This window comes from Perognathus longimembris, chromosome 2, assembly GCF_023159225.1.
Source record: "Perognathus longimembris pacificus isolate PPM17 chromosome 2, ASM2315922v1, whole genome shotgun sequence".
Lineage (NCBI taxonomy): Eukaryota > Metazoa > Chordata > Mammalia > Rodentia > Heteromyidae > Perognathus > Perognathus longimembris.
The window spans coordinates 87,827,940-87,851,491 of NC_063162.1; the positions used below are offsets into that span (position 1 = coordinate 87,827,940).

The following is a 23,552-nucleotide window of genomic DNA, read 5'->3' on the forward strand; positions in this document are numbered from 1 at the left end:
CGGGGGGGGGGGGGTAGATTCTATGGGGTTCTTTAGGTATAGGATCATGTCATCTGCAAAGAGAGAAAGTTTAACTACATCTTTTCCTATTTGGATCCCCTTCATATTTTCTTCTTGTCTAATTGCTCTTGCTAGGAATTCTAGTACTATGTTGAAGAAAGGGGGAGAGAGTGGACATCCCTGCCTTGTTCCTGATTTTAAAGGGAATGGCTTTAGTTTTTCACCATTTAGAGTTATGCTTGCTGTTGGTTTGTCATAAACTGCCTTGATTATATTCAGGAATGTTCCCTGGAATCCCAGTTTTTCCAGGGCTTTAAGCATAAATGGGTGCTGGATTTTATCGAATGCTTTTTCCACATCCAGAGATAAAACCATGTGGTTCTTTACCTTGCTCCGGTTGATGTGGTGGATGACATTAATTGACTTGCGTATATTAAACCAACTTTGCATCCCTGGAATGAATCCAGTTTGATCGTGGTGTATGATTTTTTTGATAATCTGTTGAAGTCGATTGGCCAGAATTTTGTTGAGAATTTTTGCGTCTATGTTCATCAGGGAAATCGGTCTGTAGTCCTCTTTCCGTGATGAGTCCCTGCCTGGTTTTGGGATGAGGGTTATACTGGCTTCATAGAATGAGTCTGGTAGTGAAGGTTCTCTTTCAATTTCATTGAAGAGTTTGAGAAATATTGGTGTGAGTTCTGTTTTGAAGGCCTTGTAGAATTCTGCAGTGAATCCATCTGGACCTGGGCTTTTCTTGGATGGGAGATCATTTATTGCCGTTTCTATTTCAATTCTGGATATGGGTGAGTTTAGAAGGTTTAAATATTCATGGTTCAGTTTGGGGATATGAATTTTTTCTAGGAAACCATCCATTTCTTCCAAGTTCTCGAATTTGTTGGCATAAAGGTTTGCAAAATAGTCCCTTATTATTTTCTGAATTTTGGTTATTTCTGTGGTGATGTTAACTGTTTTATCTCTTATCTTGTTTATTTGAGGGTGCTGCCTTTGTTTTTTGGTCAGGTTTGCCAGGGGTCTGTCTATCTTGTTGATTTTTTCAAAGGACCAACTCTTTGTTTTGTTGATTCTTTCGATGGTTTTTTTTTTTTTTGTCTCTAATTGATTTAATTATGATTTGATTTTAATTATTTGCTTCCGTCTATTGATTTGGGATTTGGCTTGTTGTTCTCTCTCAAGGAAATTAAGGTGCTTCCTTAAATTATTGAGTTGCTGTTTCTACAGTTTGTTGATGTATGCACTCAGAGATATAAATTTTCCTCTGAGTACTGCCTTTGCTGTGTCCCAAAGGAGCTGGTACTTTGTGTTATCAACTTGGTTGAATTCCATAAACATTTGAATTTCTGTTTTAATTTCTTCAATGACCCTCTGATGGCTCAGCAGTGTGTTGTTTAGTCTCCATGAATTGTAGGATTTTCTGTGGTGGCTGTTTGAGTTGAGCTCTAATTTTATTCCATTGTGGTCTGAGAGAATGCAAGGAATGGTTTTGATACTTCTGAATTTGTACAGATTTTCTTTCTGCCCTAAGATGTGATCTATTTTGGAGAATGTTCCATGTGCTGCAGAGAAGAATGTGTAATCTGTTGTTGCTGGGTGGAATATTCTGTAGATGTCGGTTAAGTCTAGTTGGTCTATGCAATTATTTGGTTCTGTGGTTTCTTTGTTCAGTTTTTGGCGTGTTGATGTGTCCAGAGGTGATAGTGGAGTGTTAAAGTCCCCAACTATCAATGTGTTTGGGTCTATGAGTGTTTTTAGGGTCAGTAGTGTTTGTTTGATGAAGTTGGGTGCTCCTGCATTTGGGGTGTAGATATTTAGAATGGTTATATCTTCCTGTAGGCGAGATCCCTTTACCAATATGTAGTAACCTTCTTTGTCTCTTCTTACCTTTTTTAATTTGAAGTCAATTTTGTCTGATACTAGGATTGCAACTCCAGCCTGCTTATGGGAGCCATTTGCTTGATAGATTTGATTCCAGCCTTTCACTTTTAGAAGATGTTTACTTTTGCTGGATAGATGTGTCTCTTGGAGGCAGCAGAAAGATGGATCTTGATTTTTGATCCAACTTATGAGCCTATGTCATTTGATTGGAGAATTAAGTCCATTAATGTTGACAGTTAGGATTAAGAGATGATCGTTTGTTCCTTTCATTATCACTATCTTTTTTAAAGCTCTGTTTTCCCATTTCTTGATCTGATGTTTAGTATTTAGGGTTCATTTCTCTGTCTGTATTGGGATCTTTATTATTATCCCTGTATAGTACATCTTTGAAGACTTTCTGTAAAGCTGGTTTGGTGGAGATATATTGTTTCAGTTTTTCCTTACTGTGGAAGACTTTTATTTGACCTTCGGCTATGAATGAGAGTTTGGCTGGGTACAGAATTCTTGGTTGGTAGTTATTTTTATTTAGTGTTTGGTATACTTCATTCCAGGCTCTCCTTACTTTCATGGTCTCTGCTGAGAAGTCTGGGGTAATTCTGATTGCTTTTCCTTTATATGTGATTGTTTTATTTGCCCTAACAGCTTTGAGTATTTTTTCCTTGCACTCTATTGAACCTGTTTTGATCACAATGTGTCAGTGGGATGTCCTATTCTGGTCTGGTCGGTTTGGGGTTCTAAAGGCTTCTTGTATCTGTATAGGCCTTTCCTTCTGGATTTTTGGGAAGTTCTCAGCTAATATTCTGTTAAATAGGTTGCCTATCCCATTAACCTCTTTCTCCAAGTTTTCCTCAATACCTATTATCCTTAAATTGGGCTCCCTGATGGTGTCTTGAATCTCCTATAGCGATGTGTTTTGTTGATTGGACTAGATTTGTATTGATTTTTTAATCTTTCTCCATAGAATCTAAGGAATCTTCAGCTCCTGAAGTTTGATCCTCTGCTTCAGTTAGTCGGGACTGTAGGCTAGCTACTTGATTTTGAATCTCTTTTGCTTCTGACTGGTCTTTCCTGATAATTTCTATGTCATTTCTTAGGTCTTGTATGGACTTCTTTACTTCATTAACTTCATTACTTTGGTTTTGAGAGTTGTCTCTCAAATCTTTAAGCTGGTTAGCTATCTTTTCATTTGACTCTTGAAGTTCATTTATCTTTCTATTTGTGGATGCCATGAAATTCTCCATTAATTGTTGCTTTGCCTCCTCTCGCTCTAGAATAATTGGCTGAAGAGATTCAAACTTTTCATTTATCATGTTTATCATTAGACTTTTTAGAGCTTTTTGGGGGTTCTCTTCTATGTCTTTGATTGACTGGTCTCCTTCCTGCTTGTTTTGAGTGGGGGATAAGACTTCATTGTTTGCCATCTTTCTTCTGTTTCTTCTGCCCATTTGAATTGGGGATGCCAGTCTACCAGCACCTGTGAGCACCACTTAAGATCCAAAGCAGCCCTTACCAAGCCCTGTTGTGTAAATCTTACAAGTTCATAATTATATACAGATACCCTGTATACCTGTCTATAAAATTAGATTTGGTGTTCCTAAAGAATACAGTTTCAATGTAACAACCAATCCTGGGCCTTGTATTCAGTAGTTACTTATTTACTGTTACAACCCTATAAGCAAATCTTGTTTTTATATTAAGTTCTTTTAGGACTGGCTTTCTCTATGAACCCCTCTGATTCACTCGGATTACGCTGGGATACCCTCTGTCCAATAACCAGGAGTCAATGGAGACTGGAGGTACAGGCAGTAAGTCAGGAGGGTAAGATGGAGGTAGTAAAGAGAATAGAGTAAAATGTATTTGGGAGGGGAGGTGGTGATTTTGGTTTAGTTTCAGTGACGTGGAAATGTGGAGAAGAGTAGAATCAGTAGAGAGAACAAAGTTGAAATGATAGATAATGGAGAGTTAGCAGAAAAGAGTGGAGGTGTTCTTCATAGGAAAGTAATTTTTAAAGAAAGAGAATGCAAAGAGAGAAATAAAGTAAAAATAGTGGAAGACAGATGCACACAACAGAGAAAAATTATTTAAAAAAGAAAAAATAAATAAAAAGGAAAAAAATCAGAAAAGGAACAACCCAAACAAACAGAAAAGAAAAGAAACTTAATAAAAACAAATAGGTAAAAATAGAAAACATGAAAAAAACAAAACAAAAAACCGAGGCCGTTTCCGAATTGAAAGAAAAAAATTTTTTTTTTTTTTTAGTTTAAAAAATGTTGAAAAGAAAAAGAAAAAAAAATTGGAGTCTTCCTTGTTTGGGTGGTCTTTCCCCAGTCTCTGGTTTCCTTGTGATGGTCTTCAGTCTATATTCCAGATTGTCTGGGTTTGGCTTGATTTCAGTTTGCTCCTCTGTCTGCTGCGGGGCCTTGGCCTTTAACACCTGGCTTTGAATAGGCTGTGGACTGAGCAGGGCGGGGCACCTCTGGCCTGGTTTACCCGGCTGAGAGTTGCTTGCCTGGGTGAAGCTTCTGCCTCCTGGGCGGGCCGGCCGCCTTGGTGGAGGTGGCTTGGAAAGCAGCTCCGTTTCGGGCTGGGAATTGGGCTTCCTCTGTGACGGGATCGTTTAACTGTCTCAGGAACTATTCGTTCCTTGGTCTGGTGTTTCCGTGCCACCGGGAGCTGCTGGCTGCTTTCGCTTTAAATTTAGAAGTTCCGGCGGGCAGGGCGGGGCACCTCTGGCTAAGCCTTGGCCCTGGACACGCCTCCCGCCTGGGCAGTGGGCGTTCTCCTGGGTGGAGCTGGCTCTCACTATTCAGTCCCTCTTGCCCTTTTCAAAGATGGCTACTTTGACCTTGCTTTTCCCAGGCCCACTTTAGTTCCAATCTGGTCTGACCCTATGCCAGTGGCAAAGATGTGCTTTGCTCTGGCGGTGGGGGAAGGGCTGCCTTGCAGAAGCTGCTCTGTGGGCGCGAGTGAGAATATCTTTCGTGGGGTACTCACGCTTTCTCTGCAATTTCAGGTCATCCGTGCTCAGCCGCCGTCTGGAGTATTTCTCCCTGGTCTCCGCTGTGTGCTTTATCTGTGTGAAGTGTGGGTTGCTGTGCCGGGTGCTGTGCTGGCGCTGGCACTGGCGTGGCGGTGGGACTGCCCAGAGCTCGAATCTGTGTTTTCAGATGAGCAAAGTCGATTTTTCCTTCCTGGCCAGAATCCCTATACTGTTACAACTTACTCTGGTTGTCTTTCTAGTAGTAAAAGTTTCTATGGGGTGAGAAAACTGTGATGTTAGAGGGAGCTCAGCTAGTGCACTGCAGCTCCTCCGCTGTTTTCCCGAAAGTCCCTCATGGATTATTTTTAAATCTCCAGTATTGTCAATGATATAATCCTGTTCATTTCTGATACTGATAATTTGGGTGATATGCTCCCTTTTTCCTTGCCCTTTGCTCCTAGATGCCCATTAATTATGTTAAACTCTTAAAATAACAAATATCTGATTTTCTCTAATGTTTACTTTCTGACCAACTTATTTCTTCTCTTATCTAAAAAGTTAATTTTCCTCTCTTCTGGTGAGTTCAATTTGATGGTTTATTTCTTCTTTATGATGTGTGTGTGTATGTGTGTGTGTGTGTGTGCGTGTGTGCTTATGCTGGTACTGGGGCTTAAACTCAGAGTTTGAGTGCTGTCACTTAGCTTTCTCATTTAAATCTGGTGCTCTACCATTTGAGTTACATAAGAGTCTCATAGACTTTTCTGTCCTGGCTGACTTCAAAGTGCTAATCTCAGATCTCAGCCTTCTAAGTAGCAAGGATTATAGGTGTGATTCACCAGGACCCAACTCTTTTTTTCTAACTTAACAATTACACTAAGATAATTAGCTTTTCAGTCTTCCTTTTCTCTTAAGATATGCATTTACTTCTACAACTCCCTCAATGCAACTTTAGTTATATCTCATGAGTTTTAATACATTGACTTTGCATTATCACTCAGTTGAATATATTTTGTAATTTCCACTGTGATTTTTTTCCTTGAACCCATGCACAGTTATTATATGCCAGTCATGGGGCTTGAAATCAGCCTGTTTGCTCAAGGCTAGCACTCTACTATAGCTTTACTTCTAGCTTTTTGGTGGTTAATTGAAGGTAAGAGTCTCATAGACTTTCCCATCCTGACTGGCTTCAAACCATGATCCTCAGATTACAGCCCCCTGAATAGCTAGGATTATAGGCATTAGCCCCAGCTCCGAGCTCTACACAATCCTTACTACTGCTTAATTTGAAAAGACCAATTTTCTAGTTTATTTTTACTTTTAAGTTTTGTCCACTGTGTTGGATTTCAATTCTTTGATTTTGTTGAAATTAGCTTTATTATTAACTTGCTATAATATCAATTTTAGTGTATAGTCTACGTGAACTTCAAATCCTTAAGAATGTATAAGAATGCTAATGGCTCATGCCTGTAATTCTAGCTAATTAGAGGGCTGAGATCTGAGGATCCAGGTTTGAAGGAAGCCTGAGGAAAAAAAGTCCTCTAGACACCATCTCTAAATACCTTGCAAAATATGAGGCTGGAGGCATGGCTCAAGTGGTAGAACACCAGTTGTGAGACAGCAAGCCTAATGAAAGTGTGAGCTGTCTACTACCGACACACACACAAAGAGAATATCTATTCAACTGTTAATTGTATTGTTCAAGTCTAAAACTTGCTTATATTTCCATATCTATTGTTAGTTATTGAGCAAAATATCTCATAAAATTGTATTTTAGATTACTGATTTATCTTTTCCTTTTTTAGATCTATTAATTTTGTTGCATATATTTTTAAACCACAATATTAGATACATTTTATTATAAGTTATTGTACTCCCTTTATGGAACGACTCTTTTATATGTAAAAATATTCACTATTGTCTAGTAATGCCTCTTGTTTTACATTCATATGTTGATGTAATGACATTAGCTTTTGTTGGTTTCTGTTTTCATAGTATGTTGAACCAATGTCTCCAGAAACAGGCTTTGAGATGAGTTTGAATACATGTAGTTTATTTGAAAATAAATCAGGCATCATGGGTAAGAAAGTAGGAGCAGACATGGAAGGAAAAAATGAAGATAATGAAGGATGAATTATAGAGACATGAGGACCTGCCTTGGGGCTTTCCACTTTAAGGGAAGCAAGCTGGAATATTTATCTCCAGCTCACACCCACCACTAGGCGGGGTTGCTCCAAAATGCATTAGCTACTCAGAATTCCTATTTCTGTCATCCTCATCTCTGCACAAAGTACACATACATCAACTTCTCAGAGGGAGCTCCATAAGTACTCACAAATACCCATCGTTCAAAAATAAATAAGTCATAAACTTAGTGAAATGGTCCATAGTGTTACAATTAGCTTACCTACATTACAGTCAAAAGTAGATGGTCACCGACTTTTTGTTTAGGGCAAATTGCTCAGAGGTGTAGATCCCTCTGCATGTCACAACCAGTGAGTGGGTAGGCTCTGTGGAAATAGGAGTATAAGGCACCCTAATGGGGGTGTGGATAGAATGTATGCCCCTGCACAGGAGGCTCAGTGGTTAAGAGGCTGCCTGGCTTGGTGGGAGGAGCAGATTCCTCCACAGCCTAGCTCGCAGCTGAATCAGCTATCAGGGCTTACAAGCTCTTGAAAGGTCTCAAGAGAAACCACATTGACAAACCCTTAACCAAACTAACCAAACAAAAGAGGGAAAAGAACCAAAGTAACAAAATTAGAGATGAGAAAGGAAATATTACAACAAATAGCAAAGAAATTCAGAGAATCTTGGCAAGCCATCCCTCTTGATCAATCAGACCCACTTAAGGCAGGAAACTGTTTGCGTTAAGCAGGTTTCTCTCTGCTCCTTCAGAGCCCATAGTGCCCTTCTCCTCCCTGCTCTGTGCTCAGAGAGGCTGAGCTTCTCAAAAGGCATCAACAGGCACTGGGTGCTTCTAGCTTCTGGCTGGATCTAGCTGTGAGAGGAGGGAAAAAAACAGGGTTATATTTCTTCTACCTTACTCCAGCAAGGGTACAAATCTGATTGCACATGAGATCACTCCCAGTGTCATGCATCACTGGCATTCACACTGTGAGGAAGACATAGTACTTCCATGGGAGTAGGGACATTTAGGGGAAACTTAGTGTTGCTCATATATTGTCCTTAGCAAGCAAAATCAGCAGTGCCTAAGACAGTTGAAGCATACATTTTCTTTAGGTAGACATCTTTATGAAACACAATAACAGGGATGAAAGCATGGTGCAGCTATTCCCCTGCCTACTGGCAAACTCATCCCATCACACTAAGTGTGGTGCCACACAAAAGTAAAATTACAATTAATTGAGGCCCACTCTGTATGAAGCACTGTACTTGAGTTCATCCAATTCCAACAATAGCCCTTAAGGTAAATGTTATTACCCCCATTTTACTAAAAATGAAACGAAAAACTCAGAGAAATTGTAGAAATTGTTCACATAACAAGGAGCAGGACAAGAATCCAAGCTAAGAGCCTGAAGCTAAAATGACTGATTAGGACTCCTGGCTATGATTTATAGGTCAGACAGTAAACCTGCATGGGAGTCTCTTCCTCCAAACTATCCAGTTCTCACTCTTGGTCCCTAAAAACACATCCTGCTTACGTTCCTCACACTGAAGTCACTGTTTATTTTGGAAAGAAGAGCCCAGTTTCCTTCCCCCATTAGCTTTAGTGTCTTGCTTGAGCAACAGAATACAGTAGATGTGACATTTGGGGACTTGAAGTCATGGTCCTTGCAGCTTCTGTCTGTGCCCCACTGCCCTGACTCATGTCATGCAAGCGAAGCCATGTGCTGGCCTATCAGGCATCAAGCATCAATCCCATCCTTCTAGCCCCTCCTTCAGGGGCATGGCACCAGCTAGACCAGCCTGCAGCTAAGTACCACTCACACACATGCAGTAGAGAAGAAAATCTGGATAAGTTCTTCAAAACATTTTCCTTTCAGGTTCATAGAAGTGACAACTTGCAGATCTGTGTTTGAATCTACATAGTTTGATTTCCTACCACTTCCCTTGAATACTATGCTTTTTGTAAAAACAAAACAAAACAAAAGGGGAATGGTTAATACTATTTCCAAGGTTTGAAATCTCAGAAGCACAGGAAAGACTGGAGATGGGGAGAGGGTAAGAGAAAGGAGGGCACCAGAATAGCTGATCTCTACCAGCCATAGATTCTAAATCAGGCACTGGTGGCTCATGCCTATAATCCTAGCTACTAAGGAGGCTGAGGTCTGAGAATTGAGAGTCAAAGGCAGATGGGGCAGGAAAGACTGTGAGACTTTTATTTCCAGTGAACCATCAAAAATCCAGAAGTATAACTGTAGTCCAAGTAATAGAATGGCAGAATAGCACCCAGGTCCTGAGTTCAAACACTAATGCTGGCAGAAGAAAGAAGGAGAAAGAAAAAGGAAAGGAGGGACAGAAGAAAGGAGGTAGGAAGGAAGGAAGAATGAGTTGGGGATTTAGCTCAGTGGAAGAGCACTTGCCTGACAAGTGCAAGGCCTTGAGTTTGGTCCTTAGCTCTGAAAAAGAAAAGAAAGAAAGAATGAGAGAAAGGAAGGAAGGAAAAGAAGAAATAAAAGAAATTGATTTAAGTTGTTTGCTAGACATTTTATAAAAGTAAAAGAGTCCCAAACTTGATTTAAGGAAGAATTATGGAGCAGCATGAAGTTAAAATCTCTTGGAGAGATAATATTCTTAATGTATTTTTTATATGTTCACAGAGAAATAAAAATTGAATCATGATGCTATCCACTAGAGGAAATGACAAATATAGTAGAATTTCCAAACTAACTTAGAAATAAAGGAAAATAACATTTGGATCAAAGAAGAAGTTGTAACTAAAATTATACATTATCCAGAAAGAATTGAAGTGTAAATATCTCATAGATAAAGCTATTAAGACAGATAAACTTGAAATCAAAGAAAAATTTAAAACTGAAAGTTTTAAAAGATAATTTAATCAATTAATTATGAAATATTATATAAAAACAAATAAAACAAGTATCTATAAATGAAAACAGAATAGTACAAAGGAAACCAAAAATTGATTCTTTGAGAAGACCAGTAAAACAATCTATCCAGTTTAACTGAACTTAAAATAAAAAGTAAAAATAATAAGTGAGAAGAGAGAAAAGATATTGAAGCATGAATCATGAACAGATTATGCATATTAAAAGATAACTGAATGTGAAAGTCTACAATAATAAAAATTTAAATATAGGGAAATAAGCCTTTTTATTTCTTAACCTAGACAAATGTACTAAAATTGGGCTGGACATGATGGTTCACACCTATAATCTCAGCTTTTGAGAGGCTGAGGTAATGGGATAGAGAGTTCAATGGGATAGAGAGCCAGCCTGTGCAACATATGAGCCCCCTTTTCAAAGGCAAAGGGGAAAGGAAGAACAGGAAAGAAATACAAAGAAAGGAAACAAAAAATAAAGATCTATTATTGACTACAAGGTAATTGGAAGCATAAACAAACCAATAAAAACATGAGCAATAATTAATGATTCTTCATTTTAAAGGAACCAAATGCAAATGGTTTTACAACTGGATTCCACCTAATCTTTAGAAGTCAAATCATTCCAGACACAGGGAAGCAAGCACAATCTCCCTAAAGTCTTATACTAAAATCTTATAAAGACAGAACAGAAACAGAAAAAAGTCCTTGAGCTAGTTCACTTACAGGAAAGAAATGCAAGATTTCCAGATTATACAAAAAAGCAATCATAAAAGTAAAGTTTCATAGTGTGAGCACTGAACTATATTAAGATATTAATATAAGCTAGACACTGGTGGCTCATGCCTGTAATCCTAGCTACTCAAAAGGCAGAGTGAGATCTGAGAATCACAGTTCAAAACCAGCCCAGGCAGGAAAGTCCATGCAACTCTTATTTCTAATTAGCCAGCAAAAGAGCTGAAAATGGAGCTGTAGTTCAAGTGGTAGAGCATTTACCTTGAGCAAAAAAGCTCAGGCCCAGAATTCAAGCACTAGGATGGGCACACATACACACACACACACACACACACACACACACACACACACTATAAATGACTTACTAATTAGAAAATTAAACGACAGAATATTGTATGACTAATAGATTCTAATAGACATTCTTAGTTTAAAATAAGAATAAAAATATGACTTAACATTTATGAAACCCATCTGCAGTCAGCATGACCTGACACCTGCACCGTGGCAGGTGTCCACTGTGAAGCATGTCTGTCACTGGCTCTTAAGGTTTGCTCAGCCAGCATAGGTGTCAATAGCCTGAGCTCACCTTATAGACTGGGATGTTCCCCATGACCTCTGGGCTGAGATGCGTCATGTCGATATCCAGTTCTCCATCTCCCCTGTGTTGCTTTAGCACTCCCTGATAAGTTTTGCCAAGGTGTATTTTTTCATTATTGGACATCTAATCTTACCATTTATTCCACATTAGTTTGTTGTCTTCTGTGTGAGCAGCTCTTCCTCAATCCTGGGACTACTATATTATGCGGTAACAGACTTCTATTGCAAAAGCAAAGTAAATTCTTTATTCTTTCAGCTGAAAAAACAATTTTCACCTTCATTGGTGACTCATGAGGCTTCTTTTTTCTTTCTCTTCTTTTCTTTTTTCTCCTCTCTTGTAGAGTTTTAGCTATCTGATATTCCCATCGAAGGCTCCGATCCCAATTCATCTCACCCTTATTTCCACTTAAGCATTGATCCCCAGAAAAGACTCCATGCAGTCCAGGAAATCTCAAATGTCTCCTCTTGACTAGTATGAGTGACTGCAGCTTTCTTGCAAATTATAGCTTTATCCTGCCTGACTCTCCTTTGCTGTCTCTGTAGATACGATTTTAGTTAGTTACAGCATTGTCTCTGCTTGGGGCAGAGAATATGGCCTAGTGGTAGAATGCTTGCCTCACATACATGAAGACCTGGGTTCAATTCCTCAACACCACATATATAGAAAAAGCCAGAAGTGGCGCTGTGGCTCAAGTGGTAGAATGCTACCCTTGAGCAAAAAGAAGCCAGGGACAGTGCTCAGGCCCTGAGTTCGAGCTCCAGGACTGGCAAAAAAAAAAAAAAGAACTGTCTCTGCTTTCTGATGATACTCAATCTAAAATAAAATTCTCCTTCTCCCAAACTATCCAATCCAAGCTACAATCTGGCTTCTTTCTCATGTCCTCTTATCCCAATAATACCCTTCTCCTCTCATCTAATCCTCTCTCCTCCACCTGTCCCCTGACAGCCCTACTTCTTCATGGTATGCCTTCTCTCTTGCTTCAGTGAATGAAGAAAAGAAATCTAACTTTCTCAGTAGCAGGTGTTCTGACTGATCTTTGCTAAAGAGAATTGAAGACTATTTGAAGATTTTATGTCATTATTTTAAATCATAGACTATATGGTATATGATGATAGACATAGGTGTATGCATAGTTTCAATTCCTACATATGGTGCTCTGTAGGTATGTGTCTTCCAATCTATTAGGGTTCGTTTGCTTGATACTTAAATTCTCCCAATTTTATGTGTGGAAGATCCTTCAAGCTAACTTAAGTGACTCTTCAACATAGCATCATTATCCTCTGAAAGAACCCTTGGTGTTGGCACAGCAGGATGTCCAAGTTATATTCAATATATCCCCTCCTCCAGACCTAGACAAAGATTTAAAAAGTCAATGATTTCCTTCCTGTAACTGGGAGCTCTCCACCAAAGGCCCAACTCTGGGGATTCCACCATGTCAGGCTTGGTCCCTCGCCCCAGTGGGCCAACAAAAGACAGATAGTGATGAAGGATAGAGAAAAGAGATGCACACCATCAAACGAAGTCAACATGTCAGCCATTTCTAAGACATACACACCACGAGCTTCAAGTTTATTAAGTAGTCTTGGTCACAGGTGTGGTCTAGTTAATCATCATCTCAGAGTGGTTAGGCGTCGACCAGTCACCGTAAGGAAGGTACTGTGGCTTGAGGGCTAGCTCTGACACTTGCCACAGATGTTACTGTTTAGTCCCACCCTTCCTGAATTCCTAGCTGTCTGCAAGGTGACTACAGATAAACTCAGAGCAAAAACAGACAGAAAATGGAGACAGAGAGGCTATACTTCTCTCCTGCTTTAGTTCCCCTTGGGATATGTGCAGGCCCAAGTAAGAGTCTGTATTTTTCAGCAAGAACAAGTACCTATTATATCCAGATGTTCAAATTATTACATAGTTTGTTAGTGGGATATCAGTTTCCATAATGTTTGGGGAACTTAATATTAGGATATTTACCAATATTGAAAGTAATCATACCTATTTTCTCACCAATTCCATTCTTAAGAATCTAACATCACAGAAACAAAAGCAGAAAAATGTAAGACATACCTATGAAATGTCTGTTTCAATGTTGATCATACTGGCAGGAAAGTGAAAGTAGAGTATCCACCAAAGGGGACAGTAAATAAGTTAGAGGATAGAATGTTAGGCACCCTGTTCATAAACATGAGTTATAACTGGTTAGAAAACAGCCATAAAGTACCGATAAAAGGAATGTGCTACAGTCTGAGATAGAGAGCCTGCTGTAATAGGGAAACAACCCCACTCTATACTTCTATTTTAACTTATCATGAAGGAGGAATTTTTAATGCCTGTGAACTCAAAGGTATGGGAATAGTTCCAGGTCCTCTGACTTGTTTTAATAGGTAGAATAGTGTGTGTGTGTGTGTGTGTGTGTGTGTGTGTTATACTGATTCTCTTTATTATGTAAAAAGAAAAATAAAAAGCAAGTAAGCATTAATCCAACTAACAATGGAGCTTTGATATAAACAGTTTTTTTTTCTATGTAACCCATCCATATAATAGAAGTTAAACATTTTAGGGAATGGTGCTGGAGTTACAGGTATGTACTCTTACTTCTAACCATGTAACAGCTTCTTTATCCAGACTTCTCTGGATAGGAAGCCTATCCAGATGTTAGGAAGCCTAACATCTACACCTGCACCATACCACAGGTAGTCTGCCACACCAAGCCCATATATTAAATTAAGATCCACGGTGGTGAGCTAGATAACTCATACTTCTACCTACTGTCACAATGAGAAAAGCACTCAACTCCTCAGTCAAATGGGACAGAAAGTTCACCTTGTAGTCTCATAGACAGTCCTGTAACTAAGTTTGTACTTGGTCCTTTACTACAAAAAGTACAGACATATAGAAATTTTATGGAATTGAGGACAAAACAACTCTGGGAAAAAGTACCTGAAGTCATTATAGTGTAGTGATTTAAAAATAAATGAACAGAGCTTTTCAAAGATATGGGCACTAAAGCCAAATGGAAAAGAAAGCTGAAATGAGAAAAAGGTTCATCCTTTACCCACAGCAGAAGGACTTTCTGCCTAAAGTAATTTCCGTTTTCCGGGTGAGTGGGTTTGTATTATGGCTACACTAATGCGATAGTTCTATGTATGAGTAATTTTTCAGTTCCACTCAGCAATTCTAACTCCACTGATAAAGCCTTCCTGTGGATGAAATAGTATGTTTACTCTTATCAAAAATGCATTTCCATATGAGACTAATTTGTGACAAACAGAAAAAGAAACCATTACTACTAAAGATGCCATAAACAAAACCCTGGTTATACTCAGGAACCTGAGAGCTTTCAGGAATCACTTATTATGTGGATTTAAGTAGAATTTGCTGTTGGCACAATAGTCCTAAGCCATTTTTTGTTTGTTGTTTTATAAGGCATGAGACATTATTATCCAGAAAGTACACTTTGCCCGAAGCCTGATGTTATACAAACAGGAAAGCTAATATTTCTCCTCTTTCTCTGAGTTCATTTATCTTTCAGGGATTGCAACAGGGCTAAGAGGCAGCCATTGTCTTCTGTCCCATTACATGATGTGGTTTAGGGCCTGATGTTTGGGGCACCCATTTATCACTAGCTCTAGCTTAATTATTCTGAATAATTTAGTACAATGGGGTGGAATGGAAGGATCCTGTCCACAAGCAAAATACCTAAAACTTTTAAGTTTCATCTAAGATTGTAAGTATTGACACTTCTACTATTGGTGAACATGAGTTGTTCTTGCCTGACTTAACTTATATTTTAACTTGGAGAATATCCTATCCCAATAAATATTATTGTCTAACCAAAACAATGCACACACAAAAATAAAACAGTTAAAACAGCCAGGCCTCCGTGTCTTATGCTTGTAATCCTAGCTACTCAGGAAGCTGAGATTTGAGGATCCTGATTTGAAACCAGCCCAGGCAGGAAAGTCCTTAAGACTCATATCTCCAAGTAAGCACTCAAAAAGCCAGAAATGGAGCTGTGGCTCAAGTGGTAGAGTAAATAAAGTAAAATAAAATAAAGCTCAGGGACAGTGCCCAGGCTCTGAGTTCAAGCCCCAGGACTGACGCATACACACACACACAAATTAATACAACCAAAAACCAGTGTACACACAGAGATATACAAATACAGATAGATAGATTTATATGCACACATACACACAGTCATCTTGCATGCTGGTTATTGATAGCTAGAGACATGCTGATTAAGGATGTCATTAGATACTTTTTGTCACTGTGCAAACATCATAGAGTATGCTTCCATTTCCACAAATGAAGGTGGCTATGACATCACTAGGCCATATAATCTTCCGGGTACCTGAGTGTTTCTGAGGTCTGTCACTGATTCAAGTGTTATATTGAGTATGGTGTATGGCTCCCCATATATAATATATACTAAATAGTATATGTAGATATAGGCACATATATATTCACATATCCATATGTATATACGTGTGTGTGTGTGTGTGTGTGTGTGTGTGTGTGCTAGTACTGGGGCATGAACTCAGGGCCTAAGTGCTGTCTTTGACCTTTTCTACTCAATGTTGGCACTCAACTACTTGAGCCACCACTCTCCATCTAGCTTTCTGGTGGCTAACTGGAGATAAAAGTCTCAACTTTCCTGCCTGGGCTATCTTCAAAGCTTGACCCTCAAATCTCAGCCTCCTGAGTAGCTAGGATTACAAGTGTGAGCCACCAGCTCAGATATATTTTAATAAGCATTTGAAACTAAATTACAGACATAGTTTGCTTTTGCTACTAATTTTTTCCAAATATATTCCTGAGAACAATTTTTTTACATAGCAACAGTATATATTATCAAAATACAAAAATTGTAATTGATATTCTACTAACATTTTTCTTTGTGCTTGTACTGAGGCTTGAACTCTGGGCCTTGGCACTGTCCTTGAACTTTTTCACTCAAGGTTTGTACTCTATTACTTGAGCTATAGCTCCACTTCTGGTGTTTTTTTCTTTTTATTTTCTTTCTTTTTGGGGGGAATGGTGGTGCTTAATTGGAGATAAGAGTCTCACAGATCTTCTAGCCTAGGTTGTTTTTGAACCACGATCCTCAGATTTCAACCTCCAGTGTAGCTAGGATTACAGGTACTCAACCCAATACTCTACTATTCTTGAACCTACAAAACTTACTTAAATTTAGCCAACTTTTCCACTAATGAATTTCCTTTAGAGAAAAGGGGGAAAAACCAGTTTCAGGATCAGCCATGGCATTGATGTCACCTCTTTGTAGACTCTTTCAACCCTTTACAATCTTGGTTTTTTTGGTGAGTACCAGGCAATTGCTTCACACAGTGCTTCTTCACTTGAGCTCCTCTAGTGTTTCCTCATGATTGTACTTAGGCCTCAGGTTATTTATGGGCAAAACTACAGGACTGACAGTTTTCCCCTGTCAGAGTATCAAAGCAAAAGAGCAGATGAGTGAGAGCTCAGTCCTCTGGGACAGTATCTTGGCCTGGCAAGTGGAAACCGTATGTAAAAGAGACATCTTTCTTGCCTCTGTGCCCCCCTAAACCTTCCTAGTTTCTATAACCTTCTTGTGACCTTGGGGAGAGGTTTACAGAGGGATCTGGCTAGGAATGAACCAATCAGAATGTTGTGGGACCCAGCCAATAGAGTGTTCCCTTCCAAAACGCATAATTATAATAGGGGTCAACCAAGCATCCCACAGCCTAGGGTGTGAGAAACCCTAGACTCAGAGTTCTGGAGACACAGCTACAGAGACACAGAGATACAGAGACTGCCACCTGAAGACTAGATGGAGAGAACATGTAAGTGCCAGACAGAGGTGGCAGCCACAGAGGCAGCAACAGCAGCAATAGTGACAGGGACCCGTGAGCTAGATGCTTTGCTCCTAAATAAAGGTCTTCACGCTTACCTTCCATTGTCCTGGATTTCATTGGTTGAACTTCTGCAACTCAGGCCTCAGGGAGACACAGCAATGGCAGAGCTGCAGCCCTCCTAGCCTGGGCTGCCCAGAGATGACTGTGCCTGGCTTCTCTAATGACTCTTTTCTGCTTTGTCTTAACTTCCTTCTTCCACCCCACAGTACTTTCTCAAGAGGGTACTTTTCTTCTTTTCTTTCTTTCTTTTTTTTTTACTTGATAGGAGTAGAGTTTGAACTCTAGACCTTGTTCTTGCTAAGCTGGCCTTTCCCTCTTGAGGTAAATTATGTTGTAATGGCTTTGCCAACTCTTTATAGAAGAGAAGTTTTTTTAGTGGTAATAACTTTACGCGTTATGAGAATTTGGTGGAAAACATTTCACCTATTTATTTATAGTTAATGCAGATGATCCTACTGCAATTAAACTAGTCCCCTAATTCAGCAAAACATTGAGAGACCCATGGTTGATAATGCACTAAGAACAACTCCTGAGAAGAGTAGGAAGAGGCAACAGTGAGGGGGTAAGCACATGCCTACCATGCGATTATTTAAACTCAGGATAACAAAGGCAGACCTATATTCTCTTACATGCTTAAGAGGCACATTTCTTCCAACCAGACAGAGAGACTCTCAATTTCAAATTAAATGATGACTAACTACTTTTCACACTCTATTTCCTTCAAATCCCTGGAGTCATTAGTCCTTTGTTTTACCAAACTTTATTTGAATCATAAAGCTTTCTGTTTTATTCTGCATAATCTCTCCATCTCTCAGGATGTTCCTTGTCTTAGACTTGAGGATGTAAAATTCCTTCATGGGTAGCGAACAGAATGTTAGAAGTAATGGAATTCCTGCTGGGCAGAATATATAAAATTATTCATCCCAACCAAAACGACATTAATTCGTCTCTCTCAAAATCACCTAAAAACTACTTGTGGCTGGATCCCAGTAGGATGTGGTTTATAGAGCCTTTAGCAGCCAACAGAATAGATCACCACTTCAGTGGGAGTGCGGTAAATACTTGATCCATTTGTATGAAGCTTCACTGGTTCATCAAAAGGCAGCACTGACCTGGAGAGGGCAGGCCCCCTCGCCTTGACTAAGCATCGCAGCCCCCATGCCAAGATTCTGGTAGGGTTGGTCTAGAATCTTGGATAACATTTGGGGCTTTTAAGAGCACACTTGGTGATTCTAACAGGTAGCCAAAGCTGGAAGCCACTGCTGTGCAAGGTTTTCATTCCCCCCTTAATATTCAAGAAATATTCTAGTCTCCCTGTTTATGTGGATTCTTGTGATTCTGTATGTATTTAAGACCTTCCAGCTGGCTGACACTGGCTCATTCCTGTAATTCTAGACACTCAGGAGGCAGGCTTTGTGATTTAAAGCCAGACAGGGCAGGAAAGTCTATGAAACTCCTATTTGCAATTAACTACCAAAAAAAAAAAGCCAGAAGTGGAGTTATGGTTCGAGTGGTAGAGCATTAGCTTTGAGCACAAAATAGGGACAACACCCAGGCCCTGAATTCAAGCCCCAAGCCTGGCACACATACACACACAATTCTCCTTTTATACATGTTATATGTATCATTCTATACATATTAGTTGGTAAATAAGTAAAAACCAATCAGCCTCTCTGACCACTAAGAATTGCTAACACTTCAGAATCTAGTGAGTATGAGTATGTTATCGAAGCTTCATTTTAGCAAATAATGAGTTTGAAGCACATCATTTTCCCTAGTTGAGTTCTACCACAGATGTCACATCATCACTTGTCATGGCATGTGTTTCTATCACTGAGACACACTTTGTGATCGTTCATGGTAGCAGCTGACTAAGCTTGTCCTGAGGCAAGAGAGACCAGGGACATGGGATCTGAGAAGCAAAAACCAGGAACTCAGAAATAAACATTGTATTAGAAGTGAGCAGAGTCCACTTTCTTTTACTAAAGTGTCCCACTCCTTGATTGAGCAGTGAAATATTGGCCTCCTCTCTTCTCATTTTCCTCTGCTCCAGAAAACTCTGGTGCCCTGGGGGTCAAACACACATACCGTGAAGAGAAGTGCCTGGTCTACCTTCCTTCTTTCACTTGGAGGGGTATCATTAAAAGTTACAAAAAGGCTTGGGATATGACTGAAGTGGTAGAATACCTGCCTAGCAAGCCCAGTGCTGGCTTGAGTTCAATCCCTACTAGCACCAAAATAAAAAAGAAGTCTCAACAATGACACACCTATAGCCCTAGCAACATGGAAAGTGGAAACTGGTTGGGAGGCTAACCCAAGAAAAAAATTTTCAGACCCCCATGTCAACCAATAGTATGGTATGGCCTACTACACAAGTCATTCCATTTTAATGAGAAACATAAATTGGAGAATTGTGGTCCAAGCCAGTTTGGTCAAAAAGTAAGACCTCTTCTCAAATATAAGCAGAGAAAAAAAGTGCTGGAAGCATGTATCAGGTTGTAGCGTGCCATCCTAGAAAGTACCAATCATGGAGTTTCCATCCCCAGTTCTGCCTTCCACCACCACTGAAGATAGTCCCCAAGAGAAGTCTGTGTTGCCAGGATCCACAAGCACCTACTTCAGAACTAATAGCTCCAGCCGAGCTGATATCAGAACACTATGACAGCAGGGCTGGCTGAGATATCCCATGAGATTAGAAGCAAGGGGAGCATTTATCCTAAGGGAAGTTTGTAAGGGTCCCCCCACATGTCATCTGCCTTAGCATCTGCCAAAACAGCTCATTCACATCTTTTCCTGCCTCACCTGAGAGCTACATCTTCCTTCTTGCCCTTAGTCTCTTACCCCGAGTCTGCCAGAGATGCTAATCCTTGGATCTCAGACAAGAAATCAAGGGCTGAGTATAGAAACCATTGTATCTCCTTTTTCTTCTCAGCGATCTTCTTAAGACACTCACCAATCATCAATGACAGTCCTTCTATCATTCTAATTTTAATAGCTCAATTTAGGGAGCACTTCCCAGTGACCAAATTGTATAACTTCTAACACTTTATTTTAAACAGGAAAGCATCCAGTTTAAACAGTGAGAGAAGAGCAAGGAGTAGAAGCAGAGTCTAGGAGGCCCTAAAATGTGACCATGTCTTCTTTTTCTTAACTTTATTCTATCTTATTTTGTGTTGACAGTATTGGGGCTTGAATTCAGGCCTGAGAACTGTCCCTGAGATTTTGTTTTTCCTCAAAGCTTGTACTCTACCACTTAATCCACAGCTCCATGTCTGTTTTTGTTATTATTGTTGTTTTGTTTTGTTTTGGGTGATTAATTGAAGTGAGAGTATAGCCGATTTTCTTGACCATTCTCACTTCAAATCATAGTCCTCAGATCTCAGCCTCCTGAGTAGCTAAGATTACAGGTGTGAGCCACTGCCACCCGCCCCATGGCCATGTCTTCTAAGGTAGACATGATAGGAAATGATTCTTTCCATGATTTAGTTCAACACTCACCCCCACACTTCCCCTTGGAAACTTATATTGGCTTAGAAATGACCACATTTTGTTCTAGGGTCGTTTCAAAAACTGAGTTGTTTTTGTAGTTGAAATGGATGAAGGTAGTGTCCACCACCTCCGCATTTGAGTAAGGAAGCTTGGAGCTCTGCTTTCTGATAGCTGCCATTTTGTGACATAGGGTGAAAGGTGAACTTGGAAGCCAATTTGAAAAACAATAGAAAGTTCCCAAAAAGACACCCATGGGAGCAATGTTATTTGTGGGCAAATAAGCAGCTGCCGAAGTAAATGATTTCAGAGCTACTAGAAGGAGTGCCCTCAAACAATTTCTCCTGCTCCTTGATGCTGAAATTTCCTTGAAGGAGAAAGACACTTGTGTTCAATATTTGAATGACTAAAATGCAAACATCTGAGAATGGGTAATCTATGGAGTTACAGTGAGTGGTTGGCAGAATATTTCCAGATAGGTTAATAGGGAGAGGGGGGGAAGGGAGAGAGGGAGAGAGAGAAGAGAGATCAGGAAGGATGTCTACAGGAGGTGCAGAAAAGGGACAGCAAATGTGAACAGACTGCTAACAGAGAGATTGTAGAAGCTCCTTCCATGTAAACCATTTGAACTGAGTTAGTTCACATCATTCACTTAAAATAAGCCAGGGGGCCTATGAGATTTATAAAGGATTTAAACATTTATCTTCTTATTTACTTTATATTGTACATTTCTGTAACACTTAGCAGGTGAACAGATTCATGTAATTGGTACCACAATAAACTCCCTCCTGCTATATTCCTTTGGGGTCATCCAATCTATAACCTCTAACAATATTTGGTCTATCTCTCAGTATTTCAGTTTGTCTTTTTATTGAATAGAATATGCAGCATGTAAACTTTCAAGACCAACATAATGTGTTAGAGATCCATCCAAATTGTTGAATTGGTGGTTTATACCTTTTTTATGGCTGAGTATTATTTCACAGCTATCTCTGTTCATTCATTAGTTCACACATTTGAACAGTGAAAGTGATTATCTTTGTCTTTCTCCTACCTTAGAGGAAAGTATGCAGTTTTTTATCCTGGAGTAGGATGTTAGCTATGTATTAGTAGAAACCTTTTACCAATTTGAGGCAGTCCCTTCCATTCTTATCTCAATGAAAGCCCTCACTATGAATAAGTGTTGAAAATTACAAAATCTTTTAAAATTAAATGAGTCATTTAATAGGATTTTTTTCTTTTTTTAATTGTTAATTTAATGATTGATTTTAAAATGTACTGGGAAAATCTTGCATAGGAAAAAACTGCATTTTTTTTTACTATAGTGTAGGATTTCATATTATTGATGAATATGTCGGAATATCTCGTGGGTGTTTGGGGGGTCTATGTCCATCAGGTATATGGATCTAATTTATCATAATGTTTCTGCATATTTTTAGTATCAACATAATGCTGGCTCCATAGAAAGACATAAAATGTTGCTTCCTCTCCTGTTCTATGAATAGAGTGTAGTATTTACTTCATCATGGATGGGTTTAGCAGTTTATGATTCTTGAGTAATTATTCCATTAAATTTGTGGGTTTGGACTTATATATGAAAAGTCATTACTAGTGTTTCCTCTTATTCTTTTAATGTCTGAGACTTGTAAAATTTTCTCTTTTAATTTATGAAAGCAGTGACTTGTTTCTACTTTTCTTCCTTCTTTCTTTCATTCCTCTCTTCCTTTCTTCCTTCCTATTCTTTATTTCTTTTCTTTTTTTTTTTTTTTTTTTTTTGCTAGGTGCCCTGTTTATTGTGCAAACAAGGCCAGAAATGTACACGGAGGGATGGAGGGGCGGATGCAGGTAGGACGGGACAGGATGGGACGGGACGGGACGGGATGGGTCGGGCCCGAGGGTCCTTCCCTCCCCGGCCGGGCTCCCCTCTAGTCCCTGAGCACCAGCGGGGCCTTCACTTGACTGGCCACGTCCGAGCCGCTGAGCGCCTCCACGATGGCCAGCGCAAACTCGAAGCTGGTGCCCGGGCCACGGCTGGTGAGGAGCAGGCCGTCCTTCTCCACGCGGCTCTCCGTATAGCTGTAGTGACTCCCGTTCACCATCTTGTCCTTGGCGAGTGGGTGGGACGTGACTTTGCTTCCGAAGCCTATTTCATGGGCCAACAGAGCCGTGGGACCTGCACAGATGGCGGCGATGAGGCCCTTTCTGCTCTCCTGTTACTTCAAAATCTCCTTCACGGCGTTCGACTCACATGGATTCTGCGAGCCCAGGTTACCTCCAAGGAGGGCCGCCACGTCGTAAGGTCCCTGTTTCCGCGCCTCTTCCAAACTGGCTTCAGGGCAGATGACAACATCCCGACTGCAAACCACCGGGTCCTTCACAGTCAGGCCTGCAATGGTGACCTTGATCCCAGCTCTCCTCATGAGATCCACTGGGATGACCGTCTCCATTTCCTCTGCTCCCTTGGCCAGGATGACCAAGGCTCTTTTTGTGCCCATTTTTATGTTCTACTTGTTGAGGACAGACAACCTGAGGGGTGGGGGGTGGGAACCACTGCAGCGCGCACGTGCACCGTCCTTCCAGCCCCCAGGCACACACTCTATTTCTCTCTTTTCTTTTCTCTCTTTATCAACACATTTGCCTAAGGCTCAGTGATTTTATTACTTAAAAAAAAAAAAAAAACCGCGGGGCTGGGAATATGGCCTAGTGGCAAGAGTGCTTGCCTCCTATACAAGAAGCCCTGGGTTCGATTCCCCAGCACCACATATACAGAAAATGGCCAGAAGTGGCGCTGTGGCTCAAGTGGCAGAGTGCTAGCCTTGAGCAAAAAGAAGCCAGGGACAGTGCTCGGGCCCAGAGCCCAAGGCCCAGGACTGGCAAAAAACAAACAAACAAACAAAAAACGCAAGCTTTTCCTTAATTTTTTTTCTGCTATCAATTTCACTGATTCCT

General features: G+C 40.0%; 1 pseudogene; it reads right to left on the reverse strand.

Annotated features, from left to right (window-relative positions):
• Positions 1-11,979: 11,979 nt before the first annotated feature.
• Positions 11,980-23,179, reverse strand: LOC125345790 (annotated as a pseudogene).
• Positions 23,180-23,552: the final 373 nt, after the last annotated feature.